This window comes from Marmota flaviventris, chromosome 5, assembly GCF_047511675.1.
Source record: "Marmota flaviventris isolate mMarFla1 chromosome 5, mMarFla1.hap1, whole genome shotgun sequence".
NCBI lineage: Eukaryota > Metazoa > Chordata > Mammalia > Rodentia > Sciuridae > Marmota > Marmota flaviventris.
In genome coordinates, this window is record NC_092502.1 from 30,446,487 (window position 1) to 30,462,608 (window position 16,122).

Below are 16,122 nucleotides of genomic sequence, written 5' to 3' on the forward strand. Positions count from 1 at the left end.
TTTCTTAATCCTAGTTTTGGTGCAGCTTGGGAGACTTTGAGTTAGGCAGATGGCAGTGGCTGCAGGCTGGGCTGCCAGAAAACATGATGGTCTAGTCTTAGAAGTCATGCACAGAACTTAGACAATCTGAAGAGTACTCATACTCAAATTGGATCATGCTTTAGTGGACAATGACTATATTTTCTTCATGTTCCCCATTCTAATAAAACCACCTGGTTTTTGAAGTTCCTAGTTATTAAAAAATATCCCTGGAAAAAAATTTCTCTATGGGAGAATATTAGTAATGCTGTCATCTTGTGCTGTAACTCAGTCACAATGTAGGAGCTGGTTTAACTGTGGGATTTTCTTAGTATCTCAAGCTTCCCAAAACATCCATGTGGTCCTAGTTGGGTGAAAAGGAAATAAAAATGACAAAATTTATTTTTATGTAATTAATAAATGCTGTTGTGCTTAGAGATGATCTATCTTTTAACATGTCAGTTTTTTGCTTTGGTTTATTTTGATTTTTGCCAATTTGTTATTAATTTCTGAAAAACTAAATAAATATAATTGTTATTTTTTAAAAATTCCCAATATGAAAAACTTCTATTCTTGTCCTGCAGCATAAAAACTCATCCTCTTTTTTTCTTCTCTAGCTCCTAGGGGACCTGATTCATTTGTGACCTGCAGAACAAATTCCCTTGTGGATTGCCAGTAATAGGGATTTTGGGGTGTTCACCCTGTGGTGGAGAACATAAAATCCCTACACATGTGTGAACAGTGTTGCAGCCCAGAGGATAAGAAGACTGACTATGCTGCACAGGACCCCAGATATTGCCCCCACACCACAGAGCAGTGAGAAAAGTGGGGTAGGCTACCAATGGGCCTGAAACCATTTCTTTTCCCAAACTTGTGACTGCCAGACACTCTAAATGGTGATCACACAATAGGAACATCATTTCCAGAGATGCTCCAGCCAAGGTTCTGCATGTGTGGCATCTCACCTACCACATCACCCACCAAAGCTCTGCTCCAGGTGGGGCAATCACAGAAGTCATCTAGTCATTCTAGTCATCTTCCAAAAGGAACACATAAAGGCACCAGTACCAGAATACAGGGAAAGGAATTAAGATCAGCTCTGGCAGCCAGGAAAGACCAGAGGAATCTGGAATGGAAGAGTTGCTTGGTGACTGACCCCACCAGGCTCACACCTGGTATCACATCATCTTCTATGTGAAGACTCTTCTCAATGTGAGGAGGGTCTGGTATTGGAGGTTGCATTCTGTCAGTATTCTGCAGAATATGTGATGTGATCCAGAATAAAGGGTACAACAGCCCCACCACTTTCATTTACCCTCTGAATTCGATTTTATCAGGACTGCCAGACACTCTAAATATACTCTTTCCTATTTCTCCCCACATCAGCCCCATTGGATACAGCAGGAAACTGAGAAGGGCAATTTGCTCCAGAATCAAATCTGTTTCTAGACTAAACATGATCCAGGGCAGGATTAAGAGCATCAGCCTCCCCTGATCTTTCTTGGCCTCAACTTCCCTGGCACCATCAGAGTGCAGATGTTGGAATGAGAACAAGAGAGGGGCCTCTCAAGCTATAAAGTCTTGCTCAAACACAAAGAGCATTTGATATTTACACTTGAGATTACTAAACAACACACAATGCAACATGAACTTTTAAAAGAAAACATTTTCAAATACATTTCATTGTTTTACATTCTCCACAATGTCTTTCCTCATTAAGCCAGGCACTATGCTCCAGTAAGACTCCTCATGGATTTCCAATACGTCTCAATGTTGTTGGCTTCTCCCTGGCTTCAAATATGTCTATTGTGAGACTAGTCAGTGCTTTCTAGAATGCATCAGTATCATCAGAGGGCAGAGTTTGGTCTGGTTTGTTTTCTGAAAGCTGGTTTTCTCTCCCTCTGGTCTAAAGTGGTCACAAGCCCTGGATTACATAAAGGTCACACAAGTCATCCTCCTCAAAGGTGTAGTTGAGTGAAGAGGTGACCTTGGTACATGTATAACCCTAGGTATACACATGGAATGCCAATAAATTGGATAACAAATTCCAAAAAATACAGACACGGCCAAAACTGACTCAAGGAGAAACAGAAAAACTGCACATATGGTGCAACTCTATGTCTTATACTATCAGAGAAATGAAAAGCTGTGCTCATTTGTGAACAATGAACCAAAATGCATTCCACTGTCATGTATAACTAATTAGAACAAATTTTTAAAATTCTCCAAAAAATTGTTGAGGGCCACAGCCAAGTTGGGATGACACATGGCATTTTTGCCAGAAGTAGTGGTTGAGAGGTGACGCCAGTGAGCCATTAAGATGATGACTTTTGAGTTCTCGAGGAGTTCCTGTTGAGTTCCGGTTGAGCTCTCACGGGGATTCCTGAAGAGTACAGCAGCAGTAGTTACCCCTAATCAAACTTTTACATTTTTAGTACCCAAACAATCAGCTCAAAAGGTAGAGCTTAATGCAGTATTACAAGCTTTTGTGATGTTTAAAGATTCTGTATTTAATTTATTTTCTGATAGTCAGTATATAGTTAATGCTATAGTATCCCTTGAAGATGCTGGTAGGATTTCCCCTTCCTCTACTGTTTTCTCTTTTTTTTCCACCATACAAAGTCTAATCTGGGACAGAAAAGATCCATTCTTTATAGGACATATCAGGGTACATACAGGATTGCCTGGAGCCCTTAGTTTGGGCAATGATTTAGCAGATAAAACTACACATGACATACATATTTTCTCTACAAGAGAAGAAGCTATAAATTTTCATAAAAGGTTCCATGTCAATGCTAATACTTTACAAAAACATTTTAAAATAACTAAGGAACAAGCAAGACAAATAATAAAACAATTTCAAAATTGTGTGACCTTTTTACCACAAGTTAACCTTTGAGTCAATCCTAGAGGACTGATACCTAACCATATTTGGCAGATGGATGTCACACACTTGCCAGAATTTGGAAAATTAAAATATTTGCATGTTGCAGTTGATACTTCTTCCGGATTTTTGATGGGCTCCCTTCATGCCAGAGAAAAAACGAAAGATATTATAGCTCATTGCTTACAAAATTTTGCCACTGTGGGCGTTCCAAAACAGTTAAAAACAGATAATTCCCCTGGTTATACTTCTACCTCTTTTAAACAATTTTGCTCATCATTTGGCATTACTCATATAACAGGAATCCCATACAATCCACAGGGACAAGGCATAGTTGAAAGAGCTCATCAAACTATTAAAATGTACTTATTAAAGCAAAAAGAGGGAATTGGAAAAGGGTATAGATCCCCCAAAGATAAAACTTAAAATAACCCTTTTTACTCTAAACTTTTTAAATTTGGATTCATCAGGGCTTAGTGCTTCAGAAAGACATATGTATCCAAAAAATGTACATAAGCCCAAGATACTTTGGAAGGATATTCTAACAGGACAATGGAAAGGTCCTGACCCAGTGATTGTCTGGAGTCAGGGTTCTGTTTGTGTGTTTCCACAGGGAGAACAGCATCCAATTTGGATTCCAGAGAGACTAACCAAAGCGATTTCTACAGACCAAAAAGATGATGTGACTCAAATCCATAACAGCTGATATCCAGAGCTCCAGCTTGGCTATTCTTATATCTGCAACAGTAGTTCTCCCACACCTGGAGGCTAATGAATAATGAACACCATAAAAGCCTATTGCAAATGTAAAAAACCTTGGGGCTTGCTTGTGGGAATACCTTCAGAACCATTATGCAAGTTACAGGAAAAAGGATGGGATATCCAAAAAAGAGTCAAACCCAGGTGGTAACCAGGATGTCTTTTTTCAATATCTATTTTATTATTGCCTTTTCCCACATCATAAAGTTTTATTTTATTTTTTGAGCTCATATAGACCTAGGTTAATGTTTTTCTGATCAGTTCTATTTTTTGACTGTGGAGTTTTTAAACATTGCAATGGAGATTTCACCTGTGAAAAGCTACAAGGCCTTTACTATTATGTTATGTGTTGTATGTATTGTGTTATGTCTGCACACTTCTGTTTTGTGTTGTATGTCTGTATGTGCGTATGTCATATATCATATATGGGGAGTGCTCATGAAAAAATGGATCCAAAATATTTTTTATTCACATTATTTAAATGGTTTAATTTAAATTGGGTAAACAGCTGTTGAGGATTGTTTTAATATGTGAACAAATAAGGAGGTTAACAGATCTGTTTGTTTACTTTCACCTTTCCTTTTCATTATATTTAATAATTCTGTTCAGGATAATGTAAATTGTTCAGAAAATTGTTTTCTTAGTACCTGTTGGAATGTTACATAATTTTTTTTAGCCATCATTGCCAGAATTCCTATCTTCATCCCAGTGCCGGTGAAGACAAAGATAAAACCAAACTACAGCTTCTTCGATAGCTATCACAGTAAACTGTATAAACTGATGCATCAGTGAATAATAACTCAACAAGTAATGCTCAATCAAGGAGTCGATTTACTTTGTGAGGAAATGGACATATTGATAGATTCCTCTGCTTTGAACTGCTTGTAGACCTTGCCTGGACTATGTATCACTTGTATACATTGTGAACTATCTGTTGGTACAGCGAATTGTGGTAGTGTTGGAGTATCTTTGCTGATGGTGTCACCGGTGGTACAATTTTTCCAAAGGAGCTGTCAATTGGCTTGGTGTCATGGCATTTCTGTATCCTCCTCCCTTCTGCTAGTGATGGTCTAAAATTTGGGGGCCAACAGAGGTGAGGCAAAGAACCTCACCCCCCCACTGGTGCAAAGACCAAATTTGGGGGCCAACAGAGGTGAGGCAAAGAACCTCACCCCCCACACACACACTGGTGCATAGGCCTATCCACAAGTATGGCTGTATGCTGGTAGTCAGTGACAGGTAAGATCCAATTGCAGTGGTACCAACCTAAGACAGGAGGCTGACGCCTTGAGGTCCGCTCATCCGATGATGGGTAAGGACCATATGTAGCATTGGACAGCCCAACAGGCACGGTCCCTAAGCCACATTGCTTGTTGTTTAATTAAACAGAAGGGGGAGATGTTGAGGGCCACAGCCAAGTCGGGATGACACATGGCATTTTTGCCAGAAGTAGTGGTTGAGAGGTGACGCCAGCAAACCATTAAGATGATGACTTTTGAGTTCTCGTGGAGTTCCCGTTGAGTTCTGGTTGAGCTCTTGCCAGGATTCCTGAAGAGTTTGCATTGGTTGGGGAAGTGCCGGAGGAGGGATTTCCAGTTGGTGGTTCCTGGAGGAGCCGCGTGGCATTCGGGAGAGGTCCTGGGGAGCGTGTGTGGAGTGTGCTGGTGGAGTTCAGAAATAAAGTTTGTTCCTCTTGAGTGGCTCGTGATTTGTGCCCAGTCAGGCTGCGGCAAAAAATAATTGTCCTCATAATCTGCTTTATCTTTAGTCCTTCCTTACTTTTCTATACAGATTCTATTTCCCAGGCTTTGCAGCTAATCTCCTTACCTGAATGCTTATATTTGTTATATTGTTATAGTTAAAGCTTCATCCAGGGTTTCATAAACTGACTTCCAGACCACTCACGTTTAATAGAATCAAGCGTTTATTGAAGCACACCAGTCGTGGATGACCAGAACATAAAGCTGTTCCCCTGATCAACCCCAAACAATTGCAAGGGCCCTCCTTATAAGCCTGAAAACCGCAAAAGGGATGTTCAGGGGGTCTAGCCAAAGCAAGCAAGCCAGGTTACAGAAGCGAGATAGTGCAGCCAAGCGGAGGGAAGCCTAACCAATCAAAGTTAGCCCAATCACCCAAGGTACAGAAACAGAGCCCCGTTATCCTAGTTACAGAAACAATACCCATTAGGTAGTTTTGTATTCTTAAACGTTTCCATAGCAAAAGGAAAATAACATCTTGCCCCAGTCATGACTCTTCTACTTGACATGGTTGTTTTACAGGATGAAGTCATAAAACAAAATAGAGTCACGTTTGCTCCTACTATCACAATATCTATTTAAAAATCCCTCTTGACTTTATTTTTTCAAGAAGCTTCACTGATTACTGCTACAAAGTAACATTTTTCTCTTCTAGCAAAAATGATTTACTCTAATCACCTGGCTTATATACCAAATGCAATAATTTTTATGTGCATGTATTTATGTAACCATATGATTTAAAATATTATCATTTGAAAGTAAATTTTTGTAATGTTTGTGCTTCATGAATCTACAAGAGCAGATTTATGCCTCTTTCATGTGGCCTTTTTGCTTGAATGCTTTATGTTTTATTTGATTTTTATTGTAAGTCATCTTAAAACAAATGTAATTGAGAATATGTATTCTTTCTTCTAACTTTAGATTGTCAGATAGCATTTTAGATTGATTTCATGAAAGTTAGATCATGTTCATTGAAGATTTTGAAGTGTTATTAATGTTATAAATAAAATTAGGCTCTTTTTTGAATAAAAAAGAAATTTATAATTATATATATGCATACAATTATATATAATTATATATTCAGATACAATATATGCATATGCAATTGAGTATTGTATATAATTAGTTTATTTAATACATACATAATATACAATTAAATATGTGTGTGTATATATTACATAAATAAAATGGTTTTTGCTTATAACTCTTCTTGTTTTCTACATAATTTAGAAAATGATTGCATAAAACATAAGTCTTGATTGGGCATTCAATATATAAAGATATAATTAGTGACAACAACATAAAGGGAGGGGTGGGTGTGAAACTATATAGAAGCAAAACTTTTACACTACTGAATCTGAGTTGATATTAAATAGGACTCTCTTGTTAGAAATTAAGGTGTTAATTATAATCCCCAAGCAATAACTTAAAAATAACTAAAACATGTACAGTAAAAAAGTGAGAGTGTCAGTTGCAGTTTAGGCAAGAGGATCCCAAATTCAACACCAGCCTGAGCAACTTAGTGAGACCCTTTCTCAAAATTAAAAATAAAGTGACAATGGACCTTGATCAGTGGTAGAGCATCTTGCCTAGCAAGGTTAAGGCCTTGGGTTCAATCCCCAGTACTATATAAAAAGGTGGGGCAGTAAAGGAATCAAATTAGTACACTAGAAAATATCTAAGACAAAAGAAGACAGTAATAGATATAGTAAAGGAAAAATATATGAGACATAACAAAAACAACTAAATGGCAAAATTAAATTCTTCCTTGTCAGAATTACTTCTAAAGAAAATTTATTAAACTCACCTATAAAAAGACAGAATTGACAGGTTGTGAAAATATGGCCTATCTATATACTGTGTACAAGAAACTTTCTTTAGATACAAAAAATTTAAAAGTATGAGGATGGAGAAAGGTATTCCATAAAAAGTTACCAAAAGAGAGATGAGGTGGCTGTCAGAAAATATATATATGCACTTTAAGTCAAAAAGAAGAAAAAAAGGAAAAGAAGGATGTTAAATATTGAATTTTAAAAAAAGTTCAAGTCAGCAAGAAAAGATAAACATTATAGATGTGTACAAATCAGCAAGAGAACCTCAAAACATGTGAAACAAAAATTGACAGGATTTAAAGGGGACATAGACAAAAATAGTTGGAAGCATAAATACTTCATGATGGATCAGACAACCAGATAAATTAATAAGGAAAGAGGATTAAACAACACTGTGGAACTATTAGACCTAGTGTACAAATATAGAACATTCCACCCAACAGCAGGAGAATACACAATACTCTCAAGTGCACGTTGAACATTCTTCAGGATATACCATATGTTTAGGCCACAAAATAAGTTTTAGTAAGGTGAATAAAATATCAAAAACCATGAAAGGGATCTTTTCAAATTCTCACAGAAAGAAATTAGAAATCAACTGGAAAACAGAGGGAAAAACTAAAAACATGGAAATTTTAAAAATACACTTTTGTACAGCAATGGATCAAAGAAGAAATCAAAAAGAATATTAGAAAATATCTTGAGATGAATGAAAACAAAAACAGGACATACCAAAATTTATGGGGTGCATTGAAGACAGTGCTAAAGGTAAATTTACAGCTCTAGACACCTACATTTTTTTTTCCTTCGGTGGTACTAGGGATTGAATCTAATGCATGCTGGGCAAATGCTCTATTACTGAACTATACCCTGAGCCATAATGCCTACATTTTTTAAAAAGAAATATAAAAAGACAGAATTGACAGGTTGATCTCAAATCAATAACCTTACCATTGTAATCTCAAGGAACTGGAAAAAGGAACAACAAGTTAAATGCAAAGCTAGAAGAAGGAAGGAAATGATTATGATTAGAGGAGATCGATGAAAAAGAGATTGGAAAAACGGAGAACATAAACTCAAAAGTTAGGCCTTTCAGAAGACCAACAAAATGGCAAAATTTCAGCTAGATTGATAAAGATAAAAGGAGAGAACCCAAATTACTAAAATAAGATGTGAAAGGGAAGACAATACTGTCAATTTTACAGAAATAAACAATGAAAATAAAATCTTTTGAAAAATTGAATGCCAACAAATTGGATGACAAATTCCTAAAAATACAGACACTGCCAAAACTGACTCAAGGAGAAACTGAAAAACTGAATTGACCCATAACAAACAAGGAGATTGAAGAGATGGCTTGACTGATAAATGCTTCTACAAAACACTTAAAAAAGAATTAATACTAATTCTTCCCAAGCTCCTTGAAATTACTGAAGAAGAGAGAATATGTCCTAACTCATTCTATGAATCCAACATTACCATAACACTAGAGCCAAAGACACCACAAACAAGGAATCTCAAGGAACTGGAAAAGGAAACTGTGGACCACTATCCTTTTTTGAAAGCATCAAAACCTAAATTTAAGAGCTAAAACCATAACAATCACAAAAGACAAGCTTCATGATGTTGCATGGGTAATTGTTTCTTAAGTATGACACCAAAATCATAGGTAACAAAAGAAAAAATAGATACAATGGTTCATCAAAATTAAAACTTGTGCATAAGATAATACTACCAAAAAAAGTATTAAAATAACAAAAGAATGGGTGAAAATACTTATAAATCATATTTCTGGTAAGTAACTAAGATCTAGAAGATAAAAAGAACTCCTACAACAAACTCAACAACAAAAAACAATCCAATTCACAATGGGCAAAGTACAAGAACAGATATTGCTGTAAAGATATTCAAATAGTCAACAAGTATATGAAAAGATTCTCCACATCTTGAGCCATTAGGGAAGTGCAGGTCAAAACCACAATAACACTTCATACCCACTAGGATGGTTGTTATCAAAAGAAAACAAAATAGCAAGTATTAATGAGGATAGGAACTGGGAGCCTTGTGCTTTGCTGATGAGAATACAAAAAGTGTAAAAACATTTTGATGGGTCCTCAAAAAGTTAGGTATAGAATTACTGTGTTAGCCAGCTTTCTGCCACTATAACCAATATTTGAGATGATCAGCTTAGAAAAGGTTTATGTGAGCTCATAATTTTGGAGGTTTCCATGATTGAGCATATCCACCGCATTTAAGCCTGTCGCAAAGCAGCTCAAGACAGAGGATAGCAAATCATTGCACAAAGTCTCTCTCCTCACGGTCAAGGATCAAAAGAAAATAAGAAAGACTGAGAATCCACAATCCCCTTTTGGTACATGTTCCTAGTGAACCAAATACCTCCCACTATGCTTTACCTTTTTTAAAGTGTCCTCCAGTTCCCAATATAGGCATGCTGGGGGCCAAGCCTTTAACACTGGGACTCTGGCAAACATTGCAGACCCAGAGATTCATGATAACTATATGACACAACAGCTCCACTGGTAGGTAACACACCCCAAAGAATTGAACGCAGAGATTTAGATGCATGTATACCAATGTTTACAGCAGCATTATTCATCTTAGCCAAAAGGTAGAAACAACTCAAGTTTCCATCAATAGATGAATGTCTAAACAAAATATGGGAAAAAATATATAGAGAGATACATTTATATGTATGTAGTGAAATGACATTCAGAAAGGAAAAGAAATAGTTTGTTTTTTGGTGTTTTTTTTTTCTTTTATATATATATATATATATATATATATATATATATATATATATATATATATATATACACTAGATATTGAAACCGGGGATGCGCTTAACCCCTGAGCCACATCCCCAGCCTGTTTTTTTTTTTTTTTTTTTTTTGGTAGTTGTAGATGGACAGCATGCCTTTATTTCATTTATTTTTGTATGTGGTGCTAAGGATCAAACACAGTGCCTCACACATGCTAGGCAAGTGCTCTGCCAGTAGACATTCATCTATTGATGGACACTTGAGTTGTTTCTACCTTTTGGCTAAGATGAATAATGCTACTGTAAACATTGGTATACATGCATCTGAATCTCTGCATTCAATTCTTTTGGGTGTATTACCATAGCCCCAGCCCCTCCCCAGCCCTTTTTATATATTTTATTTAGAGACAGGGTCTTGCTGAATTGCTTAGGGCCTTGTTATTAACTTATTTTTACTTGTATATATTTAAGGTATACCGTGTCTCGTGTGTGTGTGTGTGTGTGTGATTACTCCAGTCAAATTATCAATTATAATCACCTTTTCACATGGTGACCATTTCTGTGAGGGTGTGAGAACACTTAAGACTTATTCTCAGAGCAAATCTCAAGTATATAATATAGTGTTATTCATTATAGTACTCAAGATGCAAATTAGATTTCTAGAATTTATTTGTCCTATATAACTTTATATCCATTGACCACTCTCCATTTCTTTCACCCTGCCCCCTAATCCCTGAACCTGGTAACTACTCTTCTACTCCATTCTTCTTATAAATTTTTTTAGACTACACATATGAGTGAGAACCACACAGAACAGCTGACCCTTGAGCAACATGGTTTTGAACTGAGTGAGTACACTTAAATGTGGTTGGTTGTATTGTGTTGGGGGGGTTGTTTGAAGATTTGCAACAATTTGAAAAATTTCCCAGATAAACCCCATATCCTAAATATTGAAAAAAAAACCTTAGGAAAAAGTTAGGCATGTCATAAATGTGTAAAATATATGTTGATAATAGTTTATTTTATCACTTACTACCATAAAATATTCATAAATCTATTATATAAAGTTAAAATTTATCAAAATTTACCCACAAAGACAGTATGTGATGCCATTCACAGGGTAGAGAAGATGTAAACAAATGTAAAGATGCGGTATTAAATCATAATGGCATATAATTGGCTGTAGTAGGCTCTGTACTATTGTGATAGCAAGGCTACCTCCTGTTGGAAGGGCAGTGAGCTCAAATATTGCAAGTATTCACTTAAAATGCCCTAGGACATGGGTACCTGGGTGCCAGCAACTCCACTGCCCAGCAAATTGCCTATCCTGGTAAAAAGGGGTCTTTCCTGGTTCTGATGTAGTTTTCACCACATGTAATACATATGACACACAAACTATGTGTTAACCAACTGTTCACATTAGGCTTCCAGTCAATACCAGGCTATTAGCCATTTAAGTTTTGGGGGAGTCAAAAGTTTTATTGGACTTTTCAACTGGGGAAGGGGTGAGGTGCCTCCTGCATTGGTCAAGGGGTCAACCAAATATATATGGTTGTGGAAGAAATTAACATATCCATCATCTCTCGTAGTTACCCATTTTTCCACCTGGAACAAGAGAGGCTGATTTTTGCTCTCTTCATTAGCAAAAATCCTGAATACAATACATTATTATTATTATTAATTATATTCCTAGTGCTGAACACTAGATCTCTAGATCCCCACCTTTTTGCCCTCCCCCACCCTTGGTAACCACTTTTATTCTCAGTATGTCTGAGCTCTTTTGACTGAGCTGTTTCCCTGGTTCTCCTTATGCCTTGCTATTTTTTCTGGGATTTGGACATTTGAAGAAAAACAGCCACTTCTCCCAGTCTATACAGACTGGCTTTGTACAGGTGAGGCCTTCACTGTTCCTCTCAGCTGAAGATTCTGTAAGCTGCCCTCATCATTTCCAGGGATGCATCTACTCTTGCCTTTTGTAGTATAAATTCAGTTTTAAAAGTTCTCTTGTTTTTTTTCAGAAGCTGGTAATCTCTTGCTCCCTCTGGTGTCTATATGCTATACTGCAGGTTCTCAGATGCCACAACACCAGAGTTCTTTGTTCTCAGCAGTCCTCAGGTAAAATATGCCAATTCCAGGTCAGTACCCTATATCAGACAAGACAGAAGTCAGTGCCTAGGCAGCCTCTTCAAAATGTTGAATATATGTTCTACTCATCTCTTTCCCTCCCAAGGGAGCAGCCTCCAGTTGGGTGCCTTTTTTGGTTTTAGTTTATTTTTTGTTTTTATTTTTCTTTTTCCCAGTTGTTCTGAGCTGTGCTGGCCTGACGGGAGGTCTATTGCTGGTGAAATGCAATGGTTTTTCTTACTTGTTTCCATGTGGCTGTTCTTGGCTCTGTGCTTCCTTGCAGCACTGTAACTTCTTGTTTCTGGAGTCTCATAAAGGCTTTGAACCCTAGATTGTCAAATGGGTGTCTCTCTGAGGGACAGAACAAGGTCTGTGGCTTCCTGTTCCACCATTGTGATAGTAGGAGCAAATGTGACTCCATTTTCTTTTATGACTTCATCCTGTAAAACAACCATGCCAAGTAGAAGAGTCATGACTGGGGCAAGATGTTCTTTTCCTTTGCTATAGAAACCTTTAAGAACACGGAACTACCTAATGGGGTATTGTGTCTGTAACTAGGGTACAATTATGAATAAATCTGCTACAAAGATTTGTGAGAGAAAAAAAAAGATAACATTAAGAAATGAAAAGGCAAGAAACAGACCAGGAGTGCATAGCCATTGTGTGTATAAGTGTGTGAGGAGAGATCTTACTTAGCCTTCAATTACTGTGACAAAATACCTGAGAAAAATCAACCTATAAGGAAAGATTTGTTTTGGCTCACAGTTTCAGAGGTTTCAGTCCATTGATGGTTCCACTATTGGTTTTGGGCTTGTGATAAGGCAAAAATCATAGCAGGGAGCACGTAGTGGAACAAAACTGCTCACCTCCTAATATCCAGGAAGCAAAGAGAAAAAAAGAGGAAGAGATTGGCTTCACAGTGTCTCCTTCAAGGGCAAGACACCAATGGCCTAACTTCCTCCCACTAACCCTAAGTATTCCACTACTTCCCAATAGTGCTAACAGTCTAAGGACTAAATCTTCAGCACATGGGCCTTTGGGATATTTCAGATCCAAGCCATACACCTGACAAAGGATTTTTAAATAATTCATAAATATAATTTTTAATAAGCAACTCAATAAAAATGGGCAGGAAAATATGGTGGAAGGGTAGATTGGCTCTAATTTGGATCCCTAGAGAACTCTTTGGGCATATTTGATTATTGTTTCCTCCCCCATAGCTTTTCCCTGACAAATTTCATAGGTAAGAAGCACCCTCACATGCCTATTCAAGTCATCTGCATTAGCAATTTAACAAGCACTGTTAATGAATGTGTTTTATTGTTATACATGGCTAGTGGTACTAATTCACCCCAAGCAAACAGGCTCCTTGTGAACTGAATCCTAGAATTTGACCAATGATCTGTTCTGTGCTGCCATCTAGAGAAAAAACACTGGTGTTGCAGATTAAGAGAAAGATAGGACCATAACTATTCTTTTATGACAGGTCAGGCTTTGAGATTTGGAAAAGTCTTAACTTTACTAATGGATCAATGTGAAGTATAATAAAAGAGAGAGAGAGATTAAGGAAATTTTTAATTTTTTCTGTAAGGAGGAATTATCATTAATTGAGACAGCCCCCTCCAATAATAATAATAATAATAGGGACTAGGAAATAAATCAGTGGTAAAGTATGTGTTCAGCATGGTCAGAGCCCTAGTTTTAACCCAAAATGCAGAAAGAAAGGGAAAAACGGAGAAAGGGTGAAAGGGAGAAAAGAAGGAAGAGAGGAAGGGAGGAAAAAAGGAAGGAAGGAAGGAAGGAAGGAAGGAAGAGAGGAAGAACAACACCAGAAATGAACCTTAATTTAAACAGGATTTTGGATGATATTGACATGTCAATGTAGGTTATTCATTTGTAATAAATGCATTCCTCTGATGCAGGATATTAATTGGGGAGGGTATGTACGCATGTTGGGGGTGGGTACAGGTGGATCTGGGGACTGTCTCTAATTCCTGTTCAATTTTACTGTGGACTTAAAACTGCTCTAAGAAATAAAATGCAGGTGTTATTTTTTTATTTAAATGTGATCAAAACTGACTTAGGACAGAAGGCAAAATATCCAAGTTTAAATATGCTAAATTTGAAATGCCCAAAAGAGATACTTGCTAAAAATCTAATTTTAAACATGCTAAGTTTGAGATGCCTAAAAGAGATACTTGTAAAAATATGAAGAGATACTATACTCTGGTTTTATATGTTATTTCTGTCAACTAACACTATAGTTTCGTGTATTAAAACTGTGATACTGTATTTAATAGAAAATTGCCTATAAAATATTATTGATACTATAAAAGTATTATTTTTAACTTATTAATTATAAACTCGAGTCTTCCTGTGTACCTAAGCTGACCTTGAACTTCTAGGCTCAAGGGATTCCTCCTGCTTCTGCCTTCCAAGCAGCTGGGACTACATGTGTGCACAACTGTGCCTGTCTCTTATGAATTATTTAGACTGAAAAAATTACCTATTTTTTTTTTTGTACCAGAGATTGAACCCATGAGTGCTTAATCACTGACCCACATCCCCAGCCCTTTTTAAAATATTTTATTTAGAGACAGGGTCTCTCTGAGTTACTCAGGCCTTGCTAAGTTGCTGAGGCTGGCTTTGGACTCACTATCGTTTGCCTCAGCCTCCCAAAACACTGGGATTACTGGCATGTGCCAGCACACTGGGAAATTACCTAATTCTTAAAGGAATAAATAGAAGGGTTAACAGCTCATTTTACAACACAAATCCTAAGTACAGGATAAATTTTCTTCTTTTCTATATTAAAAAAAAACTTATTAATATGTTGTTTTGTACTATAATTTTTTAAGATGTTGCCATTGGTGAAAACCTGGTAAAGTATACAGAAAATTTCTCTGATTATTTCTTACCACTGCATGTGCATCAACAATTATCTCCAAATAAAAGTTTAAGAAATAAATTAATCAATGATCAAGGGAGTGGATAACAAGCAATGAGTTAACAAAATCCTTTCTTCTTCTTTGTAAAAGAATTTGATCTTGGATTAGTTTACTAGTTCCATTCCCGTGGTAACCTACCAAGAAGCAAATTTCTTTATGGTTCTGATTGTCTTGGTAAATTGCTAAAAAAGATTCACCAGCTGCATTACATTGTTTATGATAAAAATGACTCCAGGTTGGTAAATTGTACCTGGACTGGTGAATGCCAGGCAAGGACACTAGAAATTGAACCACTGTATTCTTAGGCCATGTTAAGAGACATTGGATGTGGTAGGGGCTTAGGGCTTCAAAGTCAGTGTGAGTCTTCCTTCCTTGTATCTGAGCTGTCACCTGAAACATCAGAGAAAACAGCTGCTGGAAGAGCTGTGTGCACTTCTTAAACTACTGTCATTGAAAGGCAATGTCTAATACAGACTAGCTGACATGCTTTACTCTTTATATGTGTTTTTAAAATGAGTAACACAATATAATCATGTGACATCAGACGGGATGATGGCTGTTGGACCAGAAGATATTTCTGAATGCTTGGTCAGGAGGAGCATGGCCCAAAAGTCATATCTATCTGATCTTAGATTTAAGGTCCAACCTCTCATCTAAGCTTTCTTTCTTTTAAAATGCCTAGGTATGTTTGTTAACTGTCTTATTCTGTTTCCTCTTGCTATGATAAAATACCCATGGAGCAAAGCCTTTATGGGGTCCAGGGCACTTCCAAAGCAGGTTTCCTATGGAGAATTCTAATTTCTGTGTTTAGAGCAAAAAAAGACACAAGTTCTACAGAATCATATTTCTGGAAGAGAAGTGGTCACTTCAGCATATCTGGCCAGTCCATGTGGGGTACCAGAGTTTGGATGTGGTTTGTCCTCCTGTGGTTTATGTGCTAGAGTTTAGTCAACAGTGGTGGTGTTGATTTGATGAAATCTCTAAGAATTACGTCATTGGAGGTGCTGCTTTCAGAAGCAAT